The 17,066-nt window shown below is 35.9% G+C and overlaps 1 protein-coding gene across 5 annotated transcripts in view; it reads left to right on the top strand.

Annotated features, from left to right (window-relative positions):
* CAB39L (calcium binding protein 39 like) overlaps nt 1–17,066 on the top strand; it is a 144,183-nt gene that overhangs the window by 6,252 nt on the left and 120,865 nt on the right. For all 5 annotated transcript variants that reach the window (XM_016205452.2, XM_016205454.2, XM_016205451.2 and 2 more), the window contains exon 2: nt 10,746–10,821. The gene's annotated coding sequence lies outside the window, so the exon portion shown is untranslated. The remainder of the gene's footprint in view (nt 1–10,745; nt 10,822–17,066) is intronic.

Raw genomic sequence — 17,066 nt, 5'->3', positions numbered from 1 at the left:
GTCAGATTGAAATAATAATCATTCTTGCCCGGCCGGGCATGGCTCAGCGGTTGAGCATAGACCTATGATCCAGGAGATCGTGGTTTGATTCCCAGTCAGGGCACATACCCGGGTTGTGTGCTTAATCCCCATTCGGGGGTGTGCAGGAGGCAGCTGATCAATGAAAACTCTCTCATCACTGATGTTTCTATCTCTCTCCCTCTCCCTTCCTCTCTCTGAAATCAATAAAGACATATTTTTTTTTAAAAATCACTTTTAAAAATTATTTTTGAAGTCTAGAAATGCCTTCCTGTGCTTTGTAAGAGTTTTGACCATATAATACATATATATATATATATATATATATATTTTTTTTTTTTTTTTTTTTTCTTTTTCTTTTTTTAGATCCTCATCCGAGGATATGTTTTTTCCCCATTCCTGGAGGATATGTTTTTTTATTGATTTGAGAGAGAGAGGAACAAAGGGAGAGGCAGAGAGAAACATCGATGTGAGAGAGAAACAGTGATCGGTTGCCTCCTATATGTGCCCAGACCTAGGATGGAACCCACAACATGGGACAATACGCCAATCAACTGAGCCACACTGGCCAGGGACATTTCCATTATTTTTGTTATGATTTCATGAATTTTTGATGGTTCTGTTAGGTTCCTGCACTTGTATTTGGGAGGAGTAAGGTTGGTAGCTTGTGACCCTCAAATACTATGCTTGTGGCTTATAATATCACTTGCAGACCTAGGGACTAGTTTGTACTTACCCTTTCGCTCTGTAAAAAGGGTTCCCACTGCCCCAATTTGATGTCTAGCTCAACTTCCTTCCTCTTGAAGTATAGACAGGTTTTGATATTCAGTCACAATCTCTTTTTACCCTGTACTTAAATTCTTCATTTATACACATTTTGTTACTTAACGAAGTAACTCCTTGGAAGGCAAGAGTCCTTCTTGAGTCTGGTGAACACATGTTTGCATGCAGTTAATATTGGATGTGTTTGCTCACTTGAAGTATATTTCATATTTCAAATAAAGAATTAACGTGGGGAGGTCAGAGATAGGCCTACCTTTCTTTATATGTAAAGTGTGTTCTGCTTTTAGGGAGTGTATTCATCTCAAATAAAAAGAAGTCAATACCCTGACAGAAAAGTAAGCAAAGAACATGAACTCTTGATCATAAAAGAACTAGACAAATGGCTTACATGAAAAATATTTAACTTGTAATTAAATAACTACTTAAAGTATTTTTTCATATATCAAAAGACAAAAATGTAAGTACTCCTTGATCCTTTCTAGGAGACATCTATGGAAATGGAGATGGAGTCAAAGCTTTATGATCACGGTGTAATTTCATACTTGTAAAAACTTGGAAATAAAAACACCCAGTGGTAGAAGAATGGTTTTATGATATATGGCACACCCATGATAGACAAAATTTCATGATAGAATATACTTCAATCTTTTGAAAGGAGTATTTTTCAATGGGTGTTTCGTGATATAGGCTATTTAATGACAGAAAAATGGTCACCATTTTGAGTTAAGTGAGAAAAGTTTAGAATAGTCATTGAAGAAAAGCAAATTAAAAACCACAATGAGATACCACTACACTATCTCTTTGAGTGATCAAAAAGAAAGGAAAAATACCAAGTGGTGGCAAGGATGCAAAGAGATGGGATTCAGATCTTGTTGGTGGGAATGAAAATACCACAGCCATTTAGAAAATGGTTTGATAATTTCTTATAAAATCAAACATACCATGCCCTGGCTGGTGTGGCTCAGTTGGTTGGAGCATCATCCCATGCACCGAAAAGCTGTTGGTTCAATTCCCAGTCAGGGCATATACCTGGGTTGTGGATTCGATCCCCTGTCAGGGAACATTCGGGGGGCAGCTGATCAGTGTTCCTCTCACATCAATGTTTCTCTCCCTCCCTCTCTCTAAAATCAATGGAAACATACCCTTGTGTGAGGATTAAAAAAAAACCACCCATACCCTTATTATATGACCTAGTAATTCTACTTCTAGGTTGAATTTTACCAGCAAAATGTGAGAGCTCCATCAACTTCCCTTTCTTGCCAGCAATTGGTATTATCAGTGTTTTTCTTTAAATTTAGGCATTATATGAGATACGTAGTGGTATCTCATTATGATTTCAATTTGCATTTCAAATCATAATGAGATGCCTCTATATGTTTTTCTCATGAAATGTGAAATGAAAACCTATAATCACTTCTCTGCAAATATTTATAACTGGTGTATTTGTAATCACCAAAAACTGGAAGCAACCCAGATGTCTCAAAAGAGGAATGGATTTTTTAAAACTGAAGTATGTCCACACATAACACAGGAATGAACCTCATAATCCAGAATAACACACAAATATATGGGAAAATGGACTATGATATAACTATATACAAAGTTGTAAGAAAAATACTTTAAAATGAGCCGTCATATAATGAAAACACACCAAAAAATGGGACCATAAAACAGGCAAAAATGGTAATCTATTTCAAAGTAAGCCAGGAGAAATTAAGGAAAAGATGAAAACCTTTGAGGAGCCATACAAATCATAAAGAACCTCAAAAATGAGATGAATAGGCCGTAGCAGCATGTGAAATGAGAGCTGACAACTCAAGAATTAGGAAAAAGTGACAATGAAATTAGAAACAAATGGCTGAATACATATCACGGAAAGCACAGTAAGAAATGGAGAACAGAAAGGAGAAAATTGAAGAAAATCAGTTTTTTAAAGGAGTAAAGAAAAGGTGACAAGACAGGCAAAGAGAGCCAAAATATATGTATTCTGTATTCCCCAAATGTAAATCAAAGCACAGTGGTGATAATTACATAACATTGTGAATATACTTATGCCACTGGGTTGTATACTTAAAAATGTTTAAAAGGGCAAATTTAGTGTTGTTTATCACACACACAAAAATGCAAACCAGCCCTGGCAGTTGTGGCTTGGTTGGTCAGGTGTCCTATGCACTGAAGGGTTGCCGGTTCAATTCCCCGTCAGGGCACATGCCTGGGTTTCAGGCTTGATCCTCAGTAGGGGGCATGCAGCAGGCAGCCAATCAATCTTTCTCTCACATCGATGTTTCTCCCTTCTCTCTCTAAAAATCAATAAGCTATTCTTTAAAAAAATTCTTTTTAAGAAAATGGAAACCAAAGTAATGGAACAGAACAGCTACTAGAATTATAATTAAAGAACACTTGATAATTAGAGAGTGTTTAAATCTGTATGTTGAAAGACACACTATGAGTCTGGGGAATTCATTCCAGAACAGTTAACACAGATGTAGTTTTATACAATGCTGGATTGTAAACATTTAGAAACACAAAACCACCTTTTTTTTTTTTAATCCTTACCTGAGGATATTTTTTCCACTGCTTTTCAGAGAGAGTGGAAGAGAGAGAGAAAAATATCAATATGAGAAAGACACATCGATTGGTTGCCTCCCACACGTCCCCCAACCAGGGCCAGGAATTGAGCCTGCAACCGACATACATGCCCTTGACCAGAAATCAAACCCGGCACCCTTCAGTCTGTGGGCTGATGTTCTAACCACTGAGAAAAACTGGGTAGGGCCAAAGACATCTTTTTGTATCCATGGAAAAAAGATCAACTCAACTGGGAAAGAAAATCAGATTGGATTAGATTTTTGGCAGCAACATTTTATGCAAGATAATAAAGCAATATTTTAAAAATATTCAAGGAAATAAATATTTCCAATTTCACCAACTATCTTTCAAGAATTCAGGACATCAACAAACATTTCTAAACATGAAGCAACTCAAGGAATATTGTTCCTGTGAATACTTCCTGATACTAGAGGACAAATTTCAGACAACCAAGAAATGATTTCACAATCTTCAACATTGGCTTAAGTGATGATCATTGACTATCTTTTTTGTAGCACTAAGATTAAAAGATGGAAATAATGATGATAGAAGGTATTTAAATGTTATATATTCTGACAATATAGAAATAATATAACCCACAGAAAAATGGGAGGGGTTGGGGAGAGTAAATGAAATGTAGAACAAGGCTGTTTGCCTCTTAAGAATTAGTTGTAAGGAAAAGGATCGTACTTGAAGCTGATTGATGGACACTTAAACATAAGTATACACACTTTGATATGTAAGATAAAACACTAATAAAACTAATACCAGTGACCAAAAAAGTAGATGGTGGGGGAGAAGGGAGAAAAGAGGAAGTTACTAATTTTGTTACTGCTAATAGCAGGCAACGAATACTATCTTAAGAGGAGAAAGGAATGATCAGTATTATATAAAGATGTAGAATTAACTCCAAAAACAAAATATACAAAAAAATATTAAAAGAAACCTCCCCTAAAAGGAGAAAGTAAAATAGACCACGTAGTGATATGCACACATTCTCTGTATGTATTTGTGTGTACACAGACAAAAATGAATAGGACATGAAATGTTACACCACCAAGAATACCAGGTATATTAATAAATGTGTATTGGCTCAACTTAATGATTGCTGTATACAAAAGATACAGCTAGCTGCATAAAGTATAAAAATTAAGGGAATTAATAACTTTAAAATAATAATAAAAGGAAGGGGAAGAGATACCAGATAAATGCAAAATTTTAAAAAGCAGAGTTCATTTATCATCTTAGTATCAGACAAGGCAGAATTTAGCTCAAAAATGTGAAGGATATTTTATAGGCTAAGGGCTATATTTACAATAAAGATTTTTTGAAATGTCTGTTTACCAAATGACATCAACATCTTTCATAAAGTAACAACTAGAAGAGATGTATGGAGAAATAAAAACCTAGTAATAAGTCTCAAAATAAGTCCGGTTAAGTGGACAAAAAAAATTAGTCATAGTATACATAAATAGGTAGCTCTTACATATTTATATCAAACTATAGATCTACAAATAGAGAATACATATTTTCAAGTGCACAGTGGCGAGTTATAAAAATCAATTATATATTAGTCCACAAAGAAAATCTCAGTTCCAAAAACTAAAATGTCATCCCTGGCTGGTGTTGCTCAGTGGTTAGAGTGTCAGGATGCACACCGAAGGGTCTTGGGTTTAAGTCCTGGTCAAGGGCATGTACCTGGACTGCAGGTTTGATCCCCATCCCAGCTGGCATGTGCGGGAGGCAACCAGTCGATGTGTCTCACATCGATATTTCTGTCCTCTCTTTCTCTTTTCCTCTCTTTTCCTCCCCTCTCCCTCCCTCCCTACCACCCTTTAAAAATCAATAAAAACAATAACCTCAGGTGAGAATTAACAACAAAAACACAAAAACCTAAAACATCAAACAAAATTCTGACTACATGCAATAAAACTAGAAAATGATTTAAAAATAAAAAATTAAAATTTGACTCCAGGTTTCCACAAGATGATGACAACTGTCTAAATCCAGATTTCTCCATAAACCTTTGAAGTACCATACAGATCTAGAAAGGGAGCAGATTAAACCACCACCACCCTTGCCTTAACAATATCAAATTATGGGTGTGGGGAAATAAACACTAAAATGTAGCAGACCCAGCTATGGAACCTACGCTGAAGTGGCAAGTGAGGTTGAGATTGTTCAGAACAGAGGACAGGTAAGCAGGAATGAGGGCAAACAGAATGCTTGTTAACTCTAGGAAAAGAGCCCAGCCAGTGTTGCTCAGTGGTTGAGTGTCGACCTGTGAACCGGGAGGTCATGGTTCAATTCCTGGTCATGGCACATGGCCAGGTTGTGGGCTCTATCCCCAGTGGGGGACATGCAGGAGGCGGCCAATCAATGACTCTCATCATTGATGTTTCTCTTTCTCCCTCTCCTTTCTTCTCTCTGAAATCAATAAAAACATGTTTTTAAAAAGAGAAAAAGAAAACCTTACCCTAAGGAGGGAAATACCAAGAGGTTTAGTATTCGACATTTAAAAATTCTGTTAAACAAAAGGAAGGGACTTGAAAGTGCATGGGACCCAAGAGGCAGTCTCAGAAAGGCACTGCTTCTGGGAAAAGAAGATGACTTGGAAGGGGCACCATTTACCTGGAGGCTTGGTGGTAAACAGTAGGAAGAGGTAGTAGAAATTAAGGATCTTGGAGAAACAGAAGATAGAGCATCCTGCCCCCCACCCCCCAAAAAAGGAGTCATTGATTTAAAACCCTGTATTATACCAACAGAAGGTGCTATTGAACTAAAAAGTCCACTAATTCTTCCAAATCCCTCACTCCTGTTTAGGTACTATTGTTACCTGGTTTAGGAAAATTAAAACTCAAAATGAACAGAAAATGGTAGAAAATATCCATATAAAGTTACTGTAAGTAGGAAACATAAAAAGAGAGTAAAATACTTCAGCTAATGAAGTCTCCCCCAAAACTTTCAACTGCAGAGCTAAAGAAAACTACAGAAAAATACTCCTACCCAAATTAAACATCCTTGAACAAGCATTTTCAGGGATAAAGTCGCAAATACATATCTAGAACCCCCAAAAAATGCACAAAAAGAAGATATGAAAAATGAATTTACTCAACTCAGGAAATAAAATGAAGAAGAAAAATCATCTTACAAGAGTAAAACAAAGTGGATAAAAGAATTAAATGTAAGTCTGGTAACCATAAAAATCCTTGAAAAAAACGTAAGCAGTAAAATCTGACATCTCATGTAGCAGTATTTTCACCAATACATCTAGGGCAAGAGAAACAAAGGAAAAAATAAATGGACTACAATCAAACTACAAAGCTCCTGCACGGCAAAAGAAACCACTAACAAAATGAAGGGAATCTACTCTATGGGAGAACATATTCGCCAATGATACATCTGATAAGGGGTTAATTTCCAAAATATACAAAGAACTCCTACATTTCAACATCAAGGAAAACAATCCAATTAAAAAATGGGCAAAGGACCTGAATAGACACTTCTCCAAAGAATACATACAGATAGCCAATAGACATGAAAAAGAATGCTCAACATCAATATCAGAGAGATGCAAATTAAAATGACAATGAGATACCACTGCACACCTGCAGAATGGCTACTATCAATAAATCAACAAGTGGTGGCAAGGGTGTGGAGAAAATGGAACACCAGTATACTGCTGGTGGGAATGCAGACTGGTACAGCTACTGTGGAAAACATGAAAAAAGTGGAACTGCCATTTGACCCAGTGATCCCACTTCTGGGAATATATCCTAAGAAACCCGAAGCACCCATCAGAAAGAACTTACGCACCCCTATGTTCATAGCAGCACAATTTACAATAGCTAAGATCTGGAAACAGCCCACATGCCCATTAGATGAGTGGATGAAAAGGATGTCATCCATTTACACCATGGAATACTATGCAGCTGAAAAAAAAGAAGGTTCTTTTACCCTTTGAGGTAGCATGCAGGGACCTGGAGATTAGTATGGTAAGTGAAATAAGCCAGTCAGAGAAAGACAAATATCACATGATCTCATATGTAGAATCTAATGAACAAAATAGGTCCAGAGACATGGATGCATAGAACAGAATGACAGATTGCGGGGGGGGAGGGGGGGTGTAAAGGGGACAGGAAGAGATTAACCAAAGAAAATATATGCATATATGCATAGCCCATGGACACAGACAATAGTGTGGGGTAGGCCTGGGGTGGGTCAGGGGCTTGGTGGAGGGGGACAAAGGGGAGGGAAATGGGGGGCATCTGTAGTACTGTCAACAATAAATTTTTTTAAGTCTTTTTAAATGAAGCTAACATTCAAGACACCTGAAGAAGAATAAATTTGACTGAATATAAAGGGCATTGAGAAAAGATGAAGAAAGCCAAAAGAATGAAAATTAAATGAAGAAAAGTAAAAAGAGAGAGAAAGTGACTGATATAGACAATATGTAAAATTAGCTTTCCTAAGAAGAAAAACAATAGTAGAGCTAATCTTTAAACTTCAATTCATGAAAGCATTCTGGAAGTAACAGAAGACTTAAATCTTTTTTTTTTCATTCCCATTTTGATTCTATTTTAAAAATATATTTTTATTGATTTTAGTGGGAGGAAAGAAGAGGGAGAGAGAGATAGAAACATTGATGAGAGAGAAACATCGATGGGCTGCCTCCTGCACAGCCCCCACCAGGGATTGAGCCAGCAACCCCAGGCACATGCCCTGACCAGGAATTGAACTGTGACCTCCTGGTTCATGGGGTGATGCTCAACCAACCCAGCCACACAAACTGGGCATAGATCTACATAATGAGAAGGTTGCTTGTGTATTGGAAAAATTGATCCAAAATGGTCAACTCTGAGTCATGTCTCAGTAAAACTAACCTGGTCAGAAAGAAGAGGTTAGCAACAAACTTCTGAACAGCAACATACAAAGCAAAACAGCTATAGAACAAATTTAAAGTCTATGAAATTATAAGCCAAGGATTTTATAACTATGACTCAGTCCCAGAAAAAACACACAACCATACTAAATACCACTATATCAAAAATTTCGTGATGAAAATGCAATGAGCAAAGTCAAAAAGACAAGTTACAAAGTGGGAAGAAATATTTAAACTTATACCACAAAGAGCAAATCTCTTTAATGAAAATAACCTAAAAATCAAGGCAAATGACTATCAACTCTGTAAAAATGGGCTAAAGAGATGGAAACAGTTCACAGAAAAGGAAATGCTGATGACACATGTTTAAAAGATGTTTGGGCTTGAGTCATACAAGGAGAAATACAAATGAAACCTATACTGAAAATTATACCTATGCTAAAGGCTTTCTCATAAAAATCCAAAATTATACAATATACTCTATATATGGGAAAACAGACATTTGATGCATTGTGGGTGGGATACAAAAGCCCAGGAGGGAATTTGGCAATATCTAGCAAAATTTCATATGCATTTATCCTTCAACCCAACATTTAACACACTGGCATGCAATATAAACTGTCATTTGTATAAGGTTAGTTAAACAGCATCACTTGTATTAGCAAAAGCCTAGAAAGAACCAAAATGCCTCAGTAGAGAACTGATTAAAGTACATGCAACAGTGGAACTATCTCCAGGTCAGTGTTGTCCCTTTCAAGTCACTCTTTCCCCCAGAAGTCATAAAGAGATGTAGAAAGTTTCCATGTGCCAATATAGAATGATCTGCAGAATATATTATGAAGTGAAAAAAAGGGCACAGAACAGCATATAGAGTAATCTACATGTAGATAAGTGCAAACAGGAAAAGTGTCAGCCAGGGAAGAGTGATTTCTCTAAATATAACTTGTTTATATAGTTTTGATCTTGGAATCATGTGTATTTACATATTCAAAAATAAAATTATGTAAAAAGATAAAATCCAAAAAGGAACTGAAACACATTTACATAACTACAGCATTTTGGTGACATAGCACACAAGAAAAGGAAAAATTTCTAGTGATTTTAGAACATAGATTTTGGACTGTGCCATTTTAGTGGAGTATATTCAGTAGTGTTGTTGTATGTATATTTTGGATAAAATAAGTATTGCAAAGTGTTAGTAATTGTTGAACAAAACATTAGAAGTTTATCAACTTTTTAATATATTAACTTGTATATCAACTTTCTTATAACTTAAATTTAGCCTGAAAAGTACTTTGACAGATTGAATAAAGTGGAAATGCAGTACAAAATTACCTAGTAGGACAGCTAACATAATAGAATAGTGTGTGTGTGTATGTGTGTATCATTAGGTTCTTGCTGCTACACATTTAGACTCATGATATTGGCCCTGGCCAGGTAGGTCAGTTGATTAGAGTGTCATCCCAATATGCTATTATGCCAAGATTGCAAATTTGATCCCCAGTTGGGGCACATATAAGAATCGACCAATGAATGCATAAATAAGTGGAAAAACAAATCGATGTTTCTCTCTCTTTCCCTTCATCTCTCTGCCTTCCCCTCTCTCTAAGAGCAATTAAACCAATTTGTGATATTATTTTCCTATGAGGTTCAGAGAGATTAAGATTTAAACATGATCTATGTGATTCCAAAGCCTGTGCTTTTCCTACTACATTATTGCAGGCATATAATGCGAAGATATAATATATTGAGAAGAAAAAATATCAAGGGCTAAATGTTCTATTTAAACCTGTAGTTGTTGCTCAGAAAATAAAAGATGCAGACCCAAACGTAGTGGTTTGTCATTCTTCATGCAAGAGCAGTGTACTAAAGGAGAGCAGTGTAAGTTTTCTCTTATTTCTGATGGGAAAATGTAAACAAACACATTGACACACAAGTCCTTATGTTGATTTTGGAGGTAAAAATTTTACAAAAGTTTTATTGATGACTGAAATTAGTAAAAGTTATGAACTAAAAGTATGACAAAGCAGCAAAGAAAACAAAACCCAGTGCGTATGGGGTTTCATGATGCTGTTAAAAGCAAAACACCCTTCAAAGCTGCTCTGTGTGACACTTCAAAATTCTTCTAAGCTTTGCACAGTCTTTCTGTGCTAGTTTAAATAAGCGTGTTTTCTCCTGTGGAAGATAAGGACTGATAGAGATTTCAGAGGTGCTAGAGTTTCCCTCACCCAGGCCACACCTTCACACTTCTGCTGGTTTCCCCTGATGATAAAATATTCACATTCAATTTACTATTACTTTTTAAAACATCTACCACTTGAAGTCACTGGGGTAGAGGGATTTTCCTATTTTAATTTAATTTATCTGTATAAGATTATGATAGAAATTTATAATTCTATATATCAGATGACAAGAAAATATGATGAATTCCTGGATTTTCAAAATTAATTTTGAAGCTTTTTCTTTTTTTCAGATGCTGTGTTGGTCAGTGACTTTGTTGAAGTCTGAGAGAGTTGAAACAAATTTGCAGATGACACACAACTTCTAAGGTAAGCAAATACAATAATTTAATCAAGATTGTAATTGCTCTTGACAGACATGTAGACTACAGTAACACACTAAAATAAAATTTATCAAGAATAAATATAATACCCTGATTTAAATTTTACAAAGCAATTGCAGAAGTATTAAATAGACTTCTATTTCTGACAATATGATAGGCTACAGATCCACCAAATATGTAAAATACTAGATTCAGTATTTTAAAAAGCCTTTACAATAATTGGATGAACCTATAAGAAAATAGGGGAAACTTTCTGCGGCTAGAAACAAAACACATTCTGTGAGATAAGCAAGTGCTGAAGTCACTGAATACTTTGGGAGCATCCATGGATTTCTGTTGGCATAGAAACTTGTGCATGGAGAGGAATGGGGACTGGTGAAAATTCCTTGGATTCTGCATTGTGTAGGGGGCCTTATCAGAGACCATTTTGGTAAAGTGTACAGCCCTAGATAGAGTTAAAATCTCTGTAATAATTCCTGGTTACCAGTTCACTATTTTTATAGCCCCTGAAACTCCACAAGTGGAGAGTTTTAATTTAAAATGGACTTGGGTCTCTAATACTCTTTGGTACCTGGCAGGAACAATCACAAATCATCCATGGAGGGAATTATCAGCCCCGTTATCAAATAATCATAGTTAAAATTCTAACAAATAAGCTCATACACATATAAAAAAATCACAAAACATAAGAGAAAAGAATCAAAACACTATGAGCAAGTCAGCAAAAACCACAAACAACTAAAACAGATCTACAGAGATTTCAGGTGTTACAATGATCTAATACATAAAATAAGCATGTAATATGTTTAATAAGTTAATAGAGGGATTCTCAAACATAAATAAAGAGTAATAGACCGTAAATGTGACCAGGCACATTCAAATAAGAACCTATTAGAATATCAGAAATGAAAATATAATTATAGAACTTAAAAATTAAATGGCATGTTAAAACAGCATGTAAAGCACAGTTAAAAAGAGAAAGAAACTACATAGAAGGCCATAGTTGCTATTAAAAATTTGCCAGAATTGATGAAAGACACAAATCCTCAGATTTTAGGAGCTCAATGCATACTAAGCAAGGTAAATAACAAGAGATACTAATCTTACTGTTTTCAAGCTGTAGACAGACCAGTAGGTCACAACCCACATTTAAAAAACTATTCTAAATAGTATACTTCAAAAAGGAAAATGGTACTAAAAGGAAGGTATCAAATTAAAGAAGAAATAAGGAGTAAAAAAAAATGAATAAATAATAAACCTAAGTCAACATTGGTGGAAAGAAACAGTAATAATAATAATAGTGCCTAATTTGTGGTCAACAAACAAGGTAGAATTACAATACTGCACTGGCCTGTAATGGTTTGTAAGCTAGGAGGGGCTGATTGGAATTTCATTATTCTAAAGTCCATGTACTATGTGAACTAAAGGTAATGGCATATTTAAAATATAACCACTGAAAGAAGACAAATAGAGTGGTTTTGTTTGTTTTCTTAGACCAGAGAAGGAAAATAATGAAATGAGGGGGAAAGAAACAAAAGGAAAAACATAAGCACTCGTTTTTTGTCGTCTTCTACTCAGTTACTTTACGATTCATCCATGTTGTGTATCAGTAGTTTATTCCTTTTTATTGCTGAGTAATATATCATTTTATGGATATACCACCTTCATTTATTCATTCATATATGGATGGAAACAGGTTGTTTCCAGTTTTTAGCTAATACAGATAAAAATACTATAAATATTCATGTACAAGTTTATATGTGAGCCTAATGCTTTCTTTTCTCTTGGATAAATACCTAGGAGTGGAATAGCTACATCATATGGTACATGGATGTTTGACTTTTTAAGAAACTGCCAGACTTTTCCAAAGTGGTTATCAACAAGAAAATAAATAACCTGATTGTGCTATATCTATACAATAGAATACTACTCAGCAGTATAGTACTTATAGTGGATGTATCTCAGTGGATTCATCAAAGTGGATGAACAGTTAAGCTACATAAGTGAAGCCAGACAAAAAAGAATTCATACTATTTGAACCTTGGCCGGTGTGACTCAGTTGGTTGCGCATCATCCTGTGCACTGAAAATTTGCCTGTTCGATTCCCAGTCATGGCACATATCCAGATTTCAGGTTTGATCCCTGGTAGGAGGCACGCAGGAGGCAGCTGATTGATGTTCCACTCTCACATCAATGTTTCTCTCTCCCTCTCCTTTCCTCTCTCTCTAAAAATCAATAAAAATATTTTTTAAAAAAGAATACATACTATTTGATTCCACTTACTAAACGTTCTAAAAAATGTAATTTATGGTGATAGAATGCATACCAAATGTGGATGCAGCAAGGATTTCTAAAACATACAAAAACAGATATGACATTCTAAATATTAAACAGTAATTATTAAGATTCAAATATTTAATAACATCAGGCAAAGATAGCTTTAGGCATCCATCTCTATGCAGTCATGCATAGCTTAACTATTCAGATATGTTCTGAGAAACTCATCATTAAGCGATTTTGTTGTGTAAACATCATGCTTGTACTTACACAAACCTAGATGATATAGCCTACTCCATACCTAGGCTATATGGTATAGACTATTGTTCTATAAAGGAGGAAAAATGATTTTCCTTCTACCCTTCTGGGTTCTTGGCTGAGACATTCCTGTAATAAAAGAAAGATTAACAAGAGAAAAACAGAAGTTTAATGTCATGTATACTTTCTGTACACATGGGAGAGACTCAAGGAAATTGAGTCACTGGCCAAAATGACTGAATCCACCACCTTAAATACCATCTTTAGCTGAAGGCAAAAGAAAATGTTGGGAGTAGGGAGGTAGTTAGTTATAGGAGGTTACCAGGAAAAGCACAATAAACAAGGTTAAGTAAGGTTGTTATGCTGATTTAAATTATTGTCTTCTGCATTGGTAAGAATTTCTAGAGATAAGGTCATCCTGCTCTTCCTAGTACATACAGCAGGGTAGAAACCCTTACAAATGAGATTTCCCTTACAGATGTAAATGTCTTTTACAAAGGGTAACTTCTGTTTGGTTTTCATAGCTCTTCCCATGTCTGCTATTTCTTAAGAGTAACCAGCCTAAAATAATCCTTATGACATAGAGACATATTTTGGGGTGTCAAATGCTGTTTGCCTGCAGCTCCTCTTAAACTACAAAACCTATAAAGCATGTTACTGTACTGATTACTGTAGGCCAGCAATTTTCAACCTTTTTCATCTCATGGCACATATAAACTAATCACTAAAATTCTATGACACACCAAAAAATATATTTTTTGCTGATCGAAAAAAAAGGCTTAATTTTGATTCATTCACACTGGATGGCTATTGTTGTGTTGACTGCTGTCATTTTTTTATTTGACAATCTAAGGGAAAATAAGTCAGTGGCCCTGCCTAAATTAAATAGTCAGGTATTGCATGTTTTAAATATTCTCTTGGCATACCAGTGTGCCATAGCACATGGGTTGAAAATCACTGCTATAGGCACTTGTAATGCAACGGTAATTATATGGGTAACGTGTTACAATGTTAGGGATGGCTAAGGCATCACTAGGTTATAGGAGTTTTTCAGCTCCATTATAATCTCATAAGACCACGGTCATATATGTGGTCCATCAACTGAAACATCATTGTGGTTCACATGATTGTACTAGCCTTTTCTCTGTAGCAGGAGTATACTAGATCCTGGGATCAGACAACTCCTAGAGTATACTTGAACCGGCCTTGCTAAATTTAACATTTTCACCCCACCATATGCTCCGTAGCTGACCAGTGCCTCTTCTGAATGACCTATTCTTTTAAAATGGATATGTTAACACTTTCAATTATAGCCAAGTTATATGGGCCTAGGAGCTATTTGGTTTCTTTTAGGTAACATTGTACAGTAGTCCCCCCTTCTCCAAGGTTTCACTTCCTGAGATTTCAGTCACCCAAGGTCAACCAAGGTCTGAAAATATTAAATGGAAAATTCCAGAAATAGGCAACTCATCAGTTTTAAATTGCATGCCATTCTGAGTAGCATGATAAAATCTCTCACTGCCCTACTCAGTCCCTCCTGGCATGTGAATCATCCTTTTGTCTCCAAGTTGTATAAGCTACCTGCCTGTTAGTCACTTCATAGCTGTCTTGGTTATCAGGTGGACTGTCCTGGTATTCTAGTGCTTATATGCAAGTAATCCTTAGTTTGCTTAATAATGTCCCCAAAGTGCAAGAGTAGTGATGTTGGCAATTCGAATATGCCAAAGAGAAGCCATAAAGTACTTCCTTTAAGTGAAAATGTAGAAGTTCTCAACTTAATAAGGAAAGAAAAAAATCGTATTGCTGAGGTTGCTAAGATTTAAGGTAAGAACGAATCTTCTCCCTGTGAAATTGTAGAAGGAGAAAGAAATTCATGCTACTTTGCTGAGAGGGAGAGAGAAAGAGAGAGAGATATCCCTCACTGTGTCCTGATATTCATCCCCTGTTGTCTTCTACATTGTACCAGGATTCATCTGTGTGACCAATAGAAAACAGCAGGATATTGTTTTTAGATTAGGTTATAAAAGACATTGCAGTTTCTATTTTTATCACATTCTGTCTTTCTGATCCCTTAATCTCAGGGAAGTTACCCATATTGCAAGCATCCCTGTGGAGTGACCCATGTAGCATGGAACTGAAGGCTCTAACCAGTAGCTATGTGACTTCTTGGAAACAGTTCTTCTAGTCCTGTTCAAACCTTCACATGGCTGCAGCCCTGCCTAAAGCTGACATCTGAACCAGAACCACCTACCTAACTCCTGGATTTCTGACTCAGAAACTATATGAGATAATAAATGATTGTTTTAAGCTTATAGGCTTTGGATAATTGTTATGCAATAGGTAACTAATACAGATATTAGTACCATAGGTCATGTGATGTCATAAATAAATTTTAATGTGGGTGTGACTTTGGAACTTGTCAGTGGGTGAAAGGTAGATGAAATTTGAAGATAGTGTTAGTGAAAGCCAAAAGTGGATTCATTATGAGCTTTGAAAAAGTTGCTAGTGAGAACTTAAAGGAAAGTGAGGAGAATCTTTTAGGAGACTGTAGAAAGGGGACCCTTCTAATGTAGTAGCAAACCATTTTAGCAATACTGTCACATGTAGTGTAGAAACTAGAAAATACACAATGAACTTATGCTCCAGCTAAGAAGATTTCAAACTAGAGTATTGAAGGTGCCACCTGGTTTATTCTTGCTGCTTATAGTAAAATGTGAGAGGAGCAAGTATGCTAAAAGCAGGTCTGATGAATAAAAAGGAGTTGGGACTTGATGGTTTTGATCATTGTCAGCCTCTCCAGACAGCCAGAGATGCTAAAATAAGAAATCGTTTCTTCTCCAGAAAGAACAAAACCAAAGCATTGTCAGGAAAACTTAGTCTAAGGTTAAAGCTGAGGGTGTGGCTGTGAAATTTTTTTGTTAATATTTAAGAAAGATCTAAATATTTTAGTCAGATAAAGTGCCCTCTAAAGACTTTAATGCTGTGCCTGACAGATCCATTCAGTAGAACATCCTTAAAGAAGTTTAAGGATGTGATCCTTGTCCTTCGACCATTTCACCAGAAGCTCTAGGTAGAGGACTTGATCTGCAAGAGATTTGTGCTGTAGCTTTTGTTTAAAAAGCCAAATAGTAAATATTTTTGACTTTGTGGGCCATTTGGTTTCCATTACAAGTACTGGATTCTGCCTTTGTTCTATGAAAGCAGCTATAGACAATATGTAAATGATGGGTTTAGCTAGATTTGGTCCATATGTTTTATGGAAAGAACCCCCAGTAAGATTGTGCCCGCGTAAGAAAGTCGAAACCTGTAAAGAATTTTTATAAGAGTCTTTCTGAGCCAAATTGTATATGCCAGGGAGCAAGATCTCAAATGCTCTGGGGGAAAAGGTTTGCAGCTTCTTTATGTATTTGAAATTAAGGAAGATTACATGGAGGTGGGAGGAAGCAGTGTGGGGACTGAATTATACGATAGTTAACAAAATTATGTGCTCTCTTTAGAGTTGTTACAGCTTATTTCAAAGGTGTGTTAACCTAGATGCACAAAAATAATGGACAGGGCTTTCTTGAGGCAAAGATAAACCTTTTACTAAGAAGTTATATTTGGTGTGTGACTACCCACTATTACCTGCCCAGTTAGGAATTCATAATCAGATCACCCTGTGAATTTACTTTTCATGGTACCCCTATTTTTGTCCAC

The sequence above is a fragment of the Miniopterus natalensis genome, chromosome 2 (genome assembly GCF_054644295.1).
Source record: "Miniopterus natalensis isolate mMinNat1 chromosome 2, mMinNat1.hap1, whole genome shotgun sequence".
NCBI lineage: Eukaryota > Metazoa > Chordata > Mammalia > Chiroptera > Miniopteridae > Miniopterus > Miniopterus natalensis.
The sequence above is the reverse complement of the archived record's forward strand: the minus strand, read 5'-3'. Positions and strand labels throughout refer to the sequence as shown.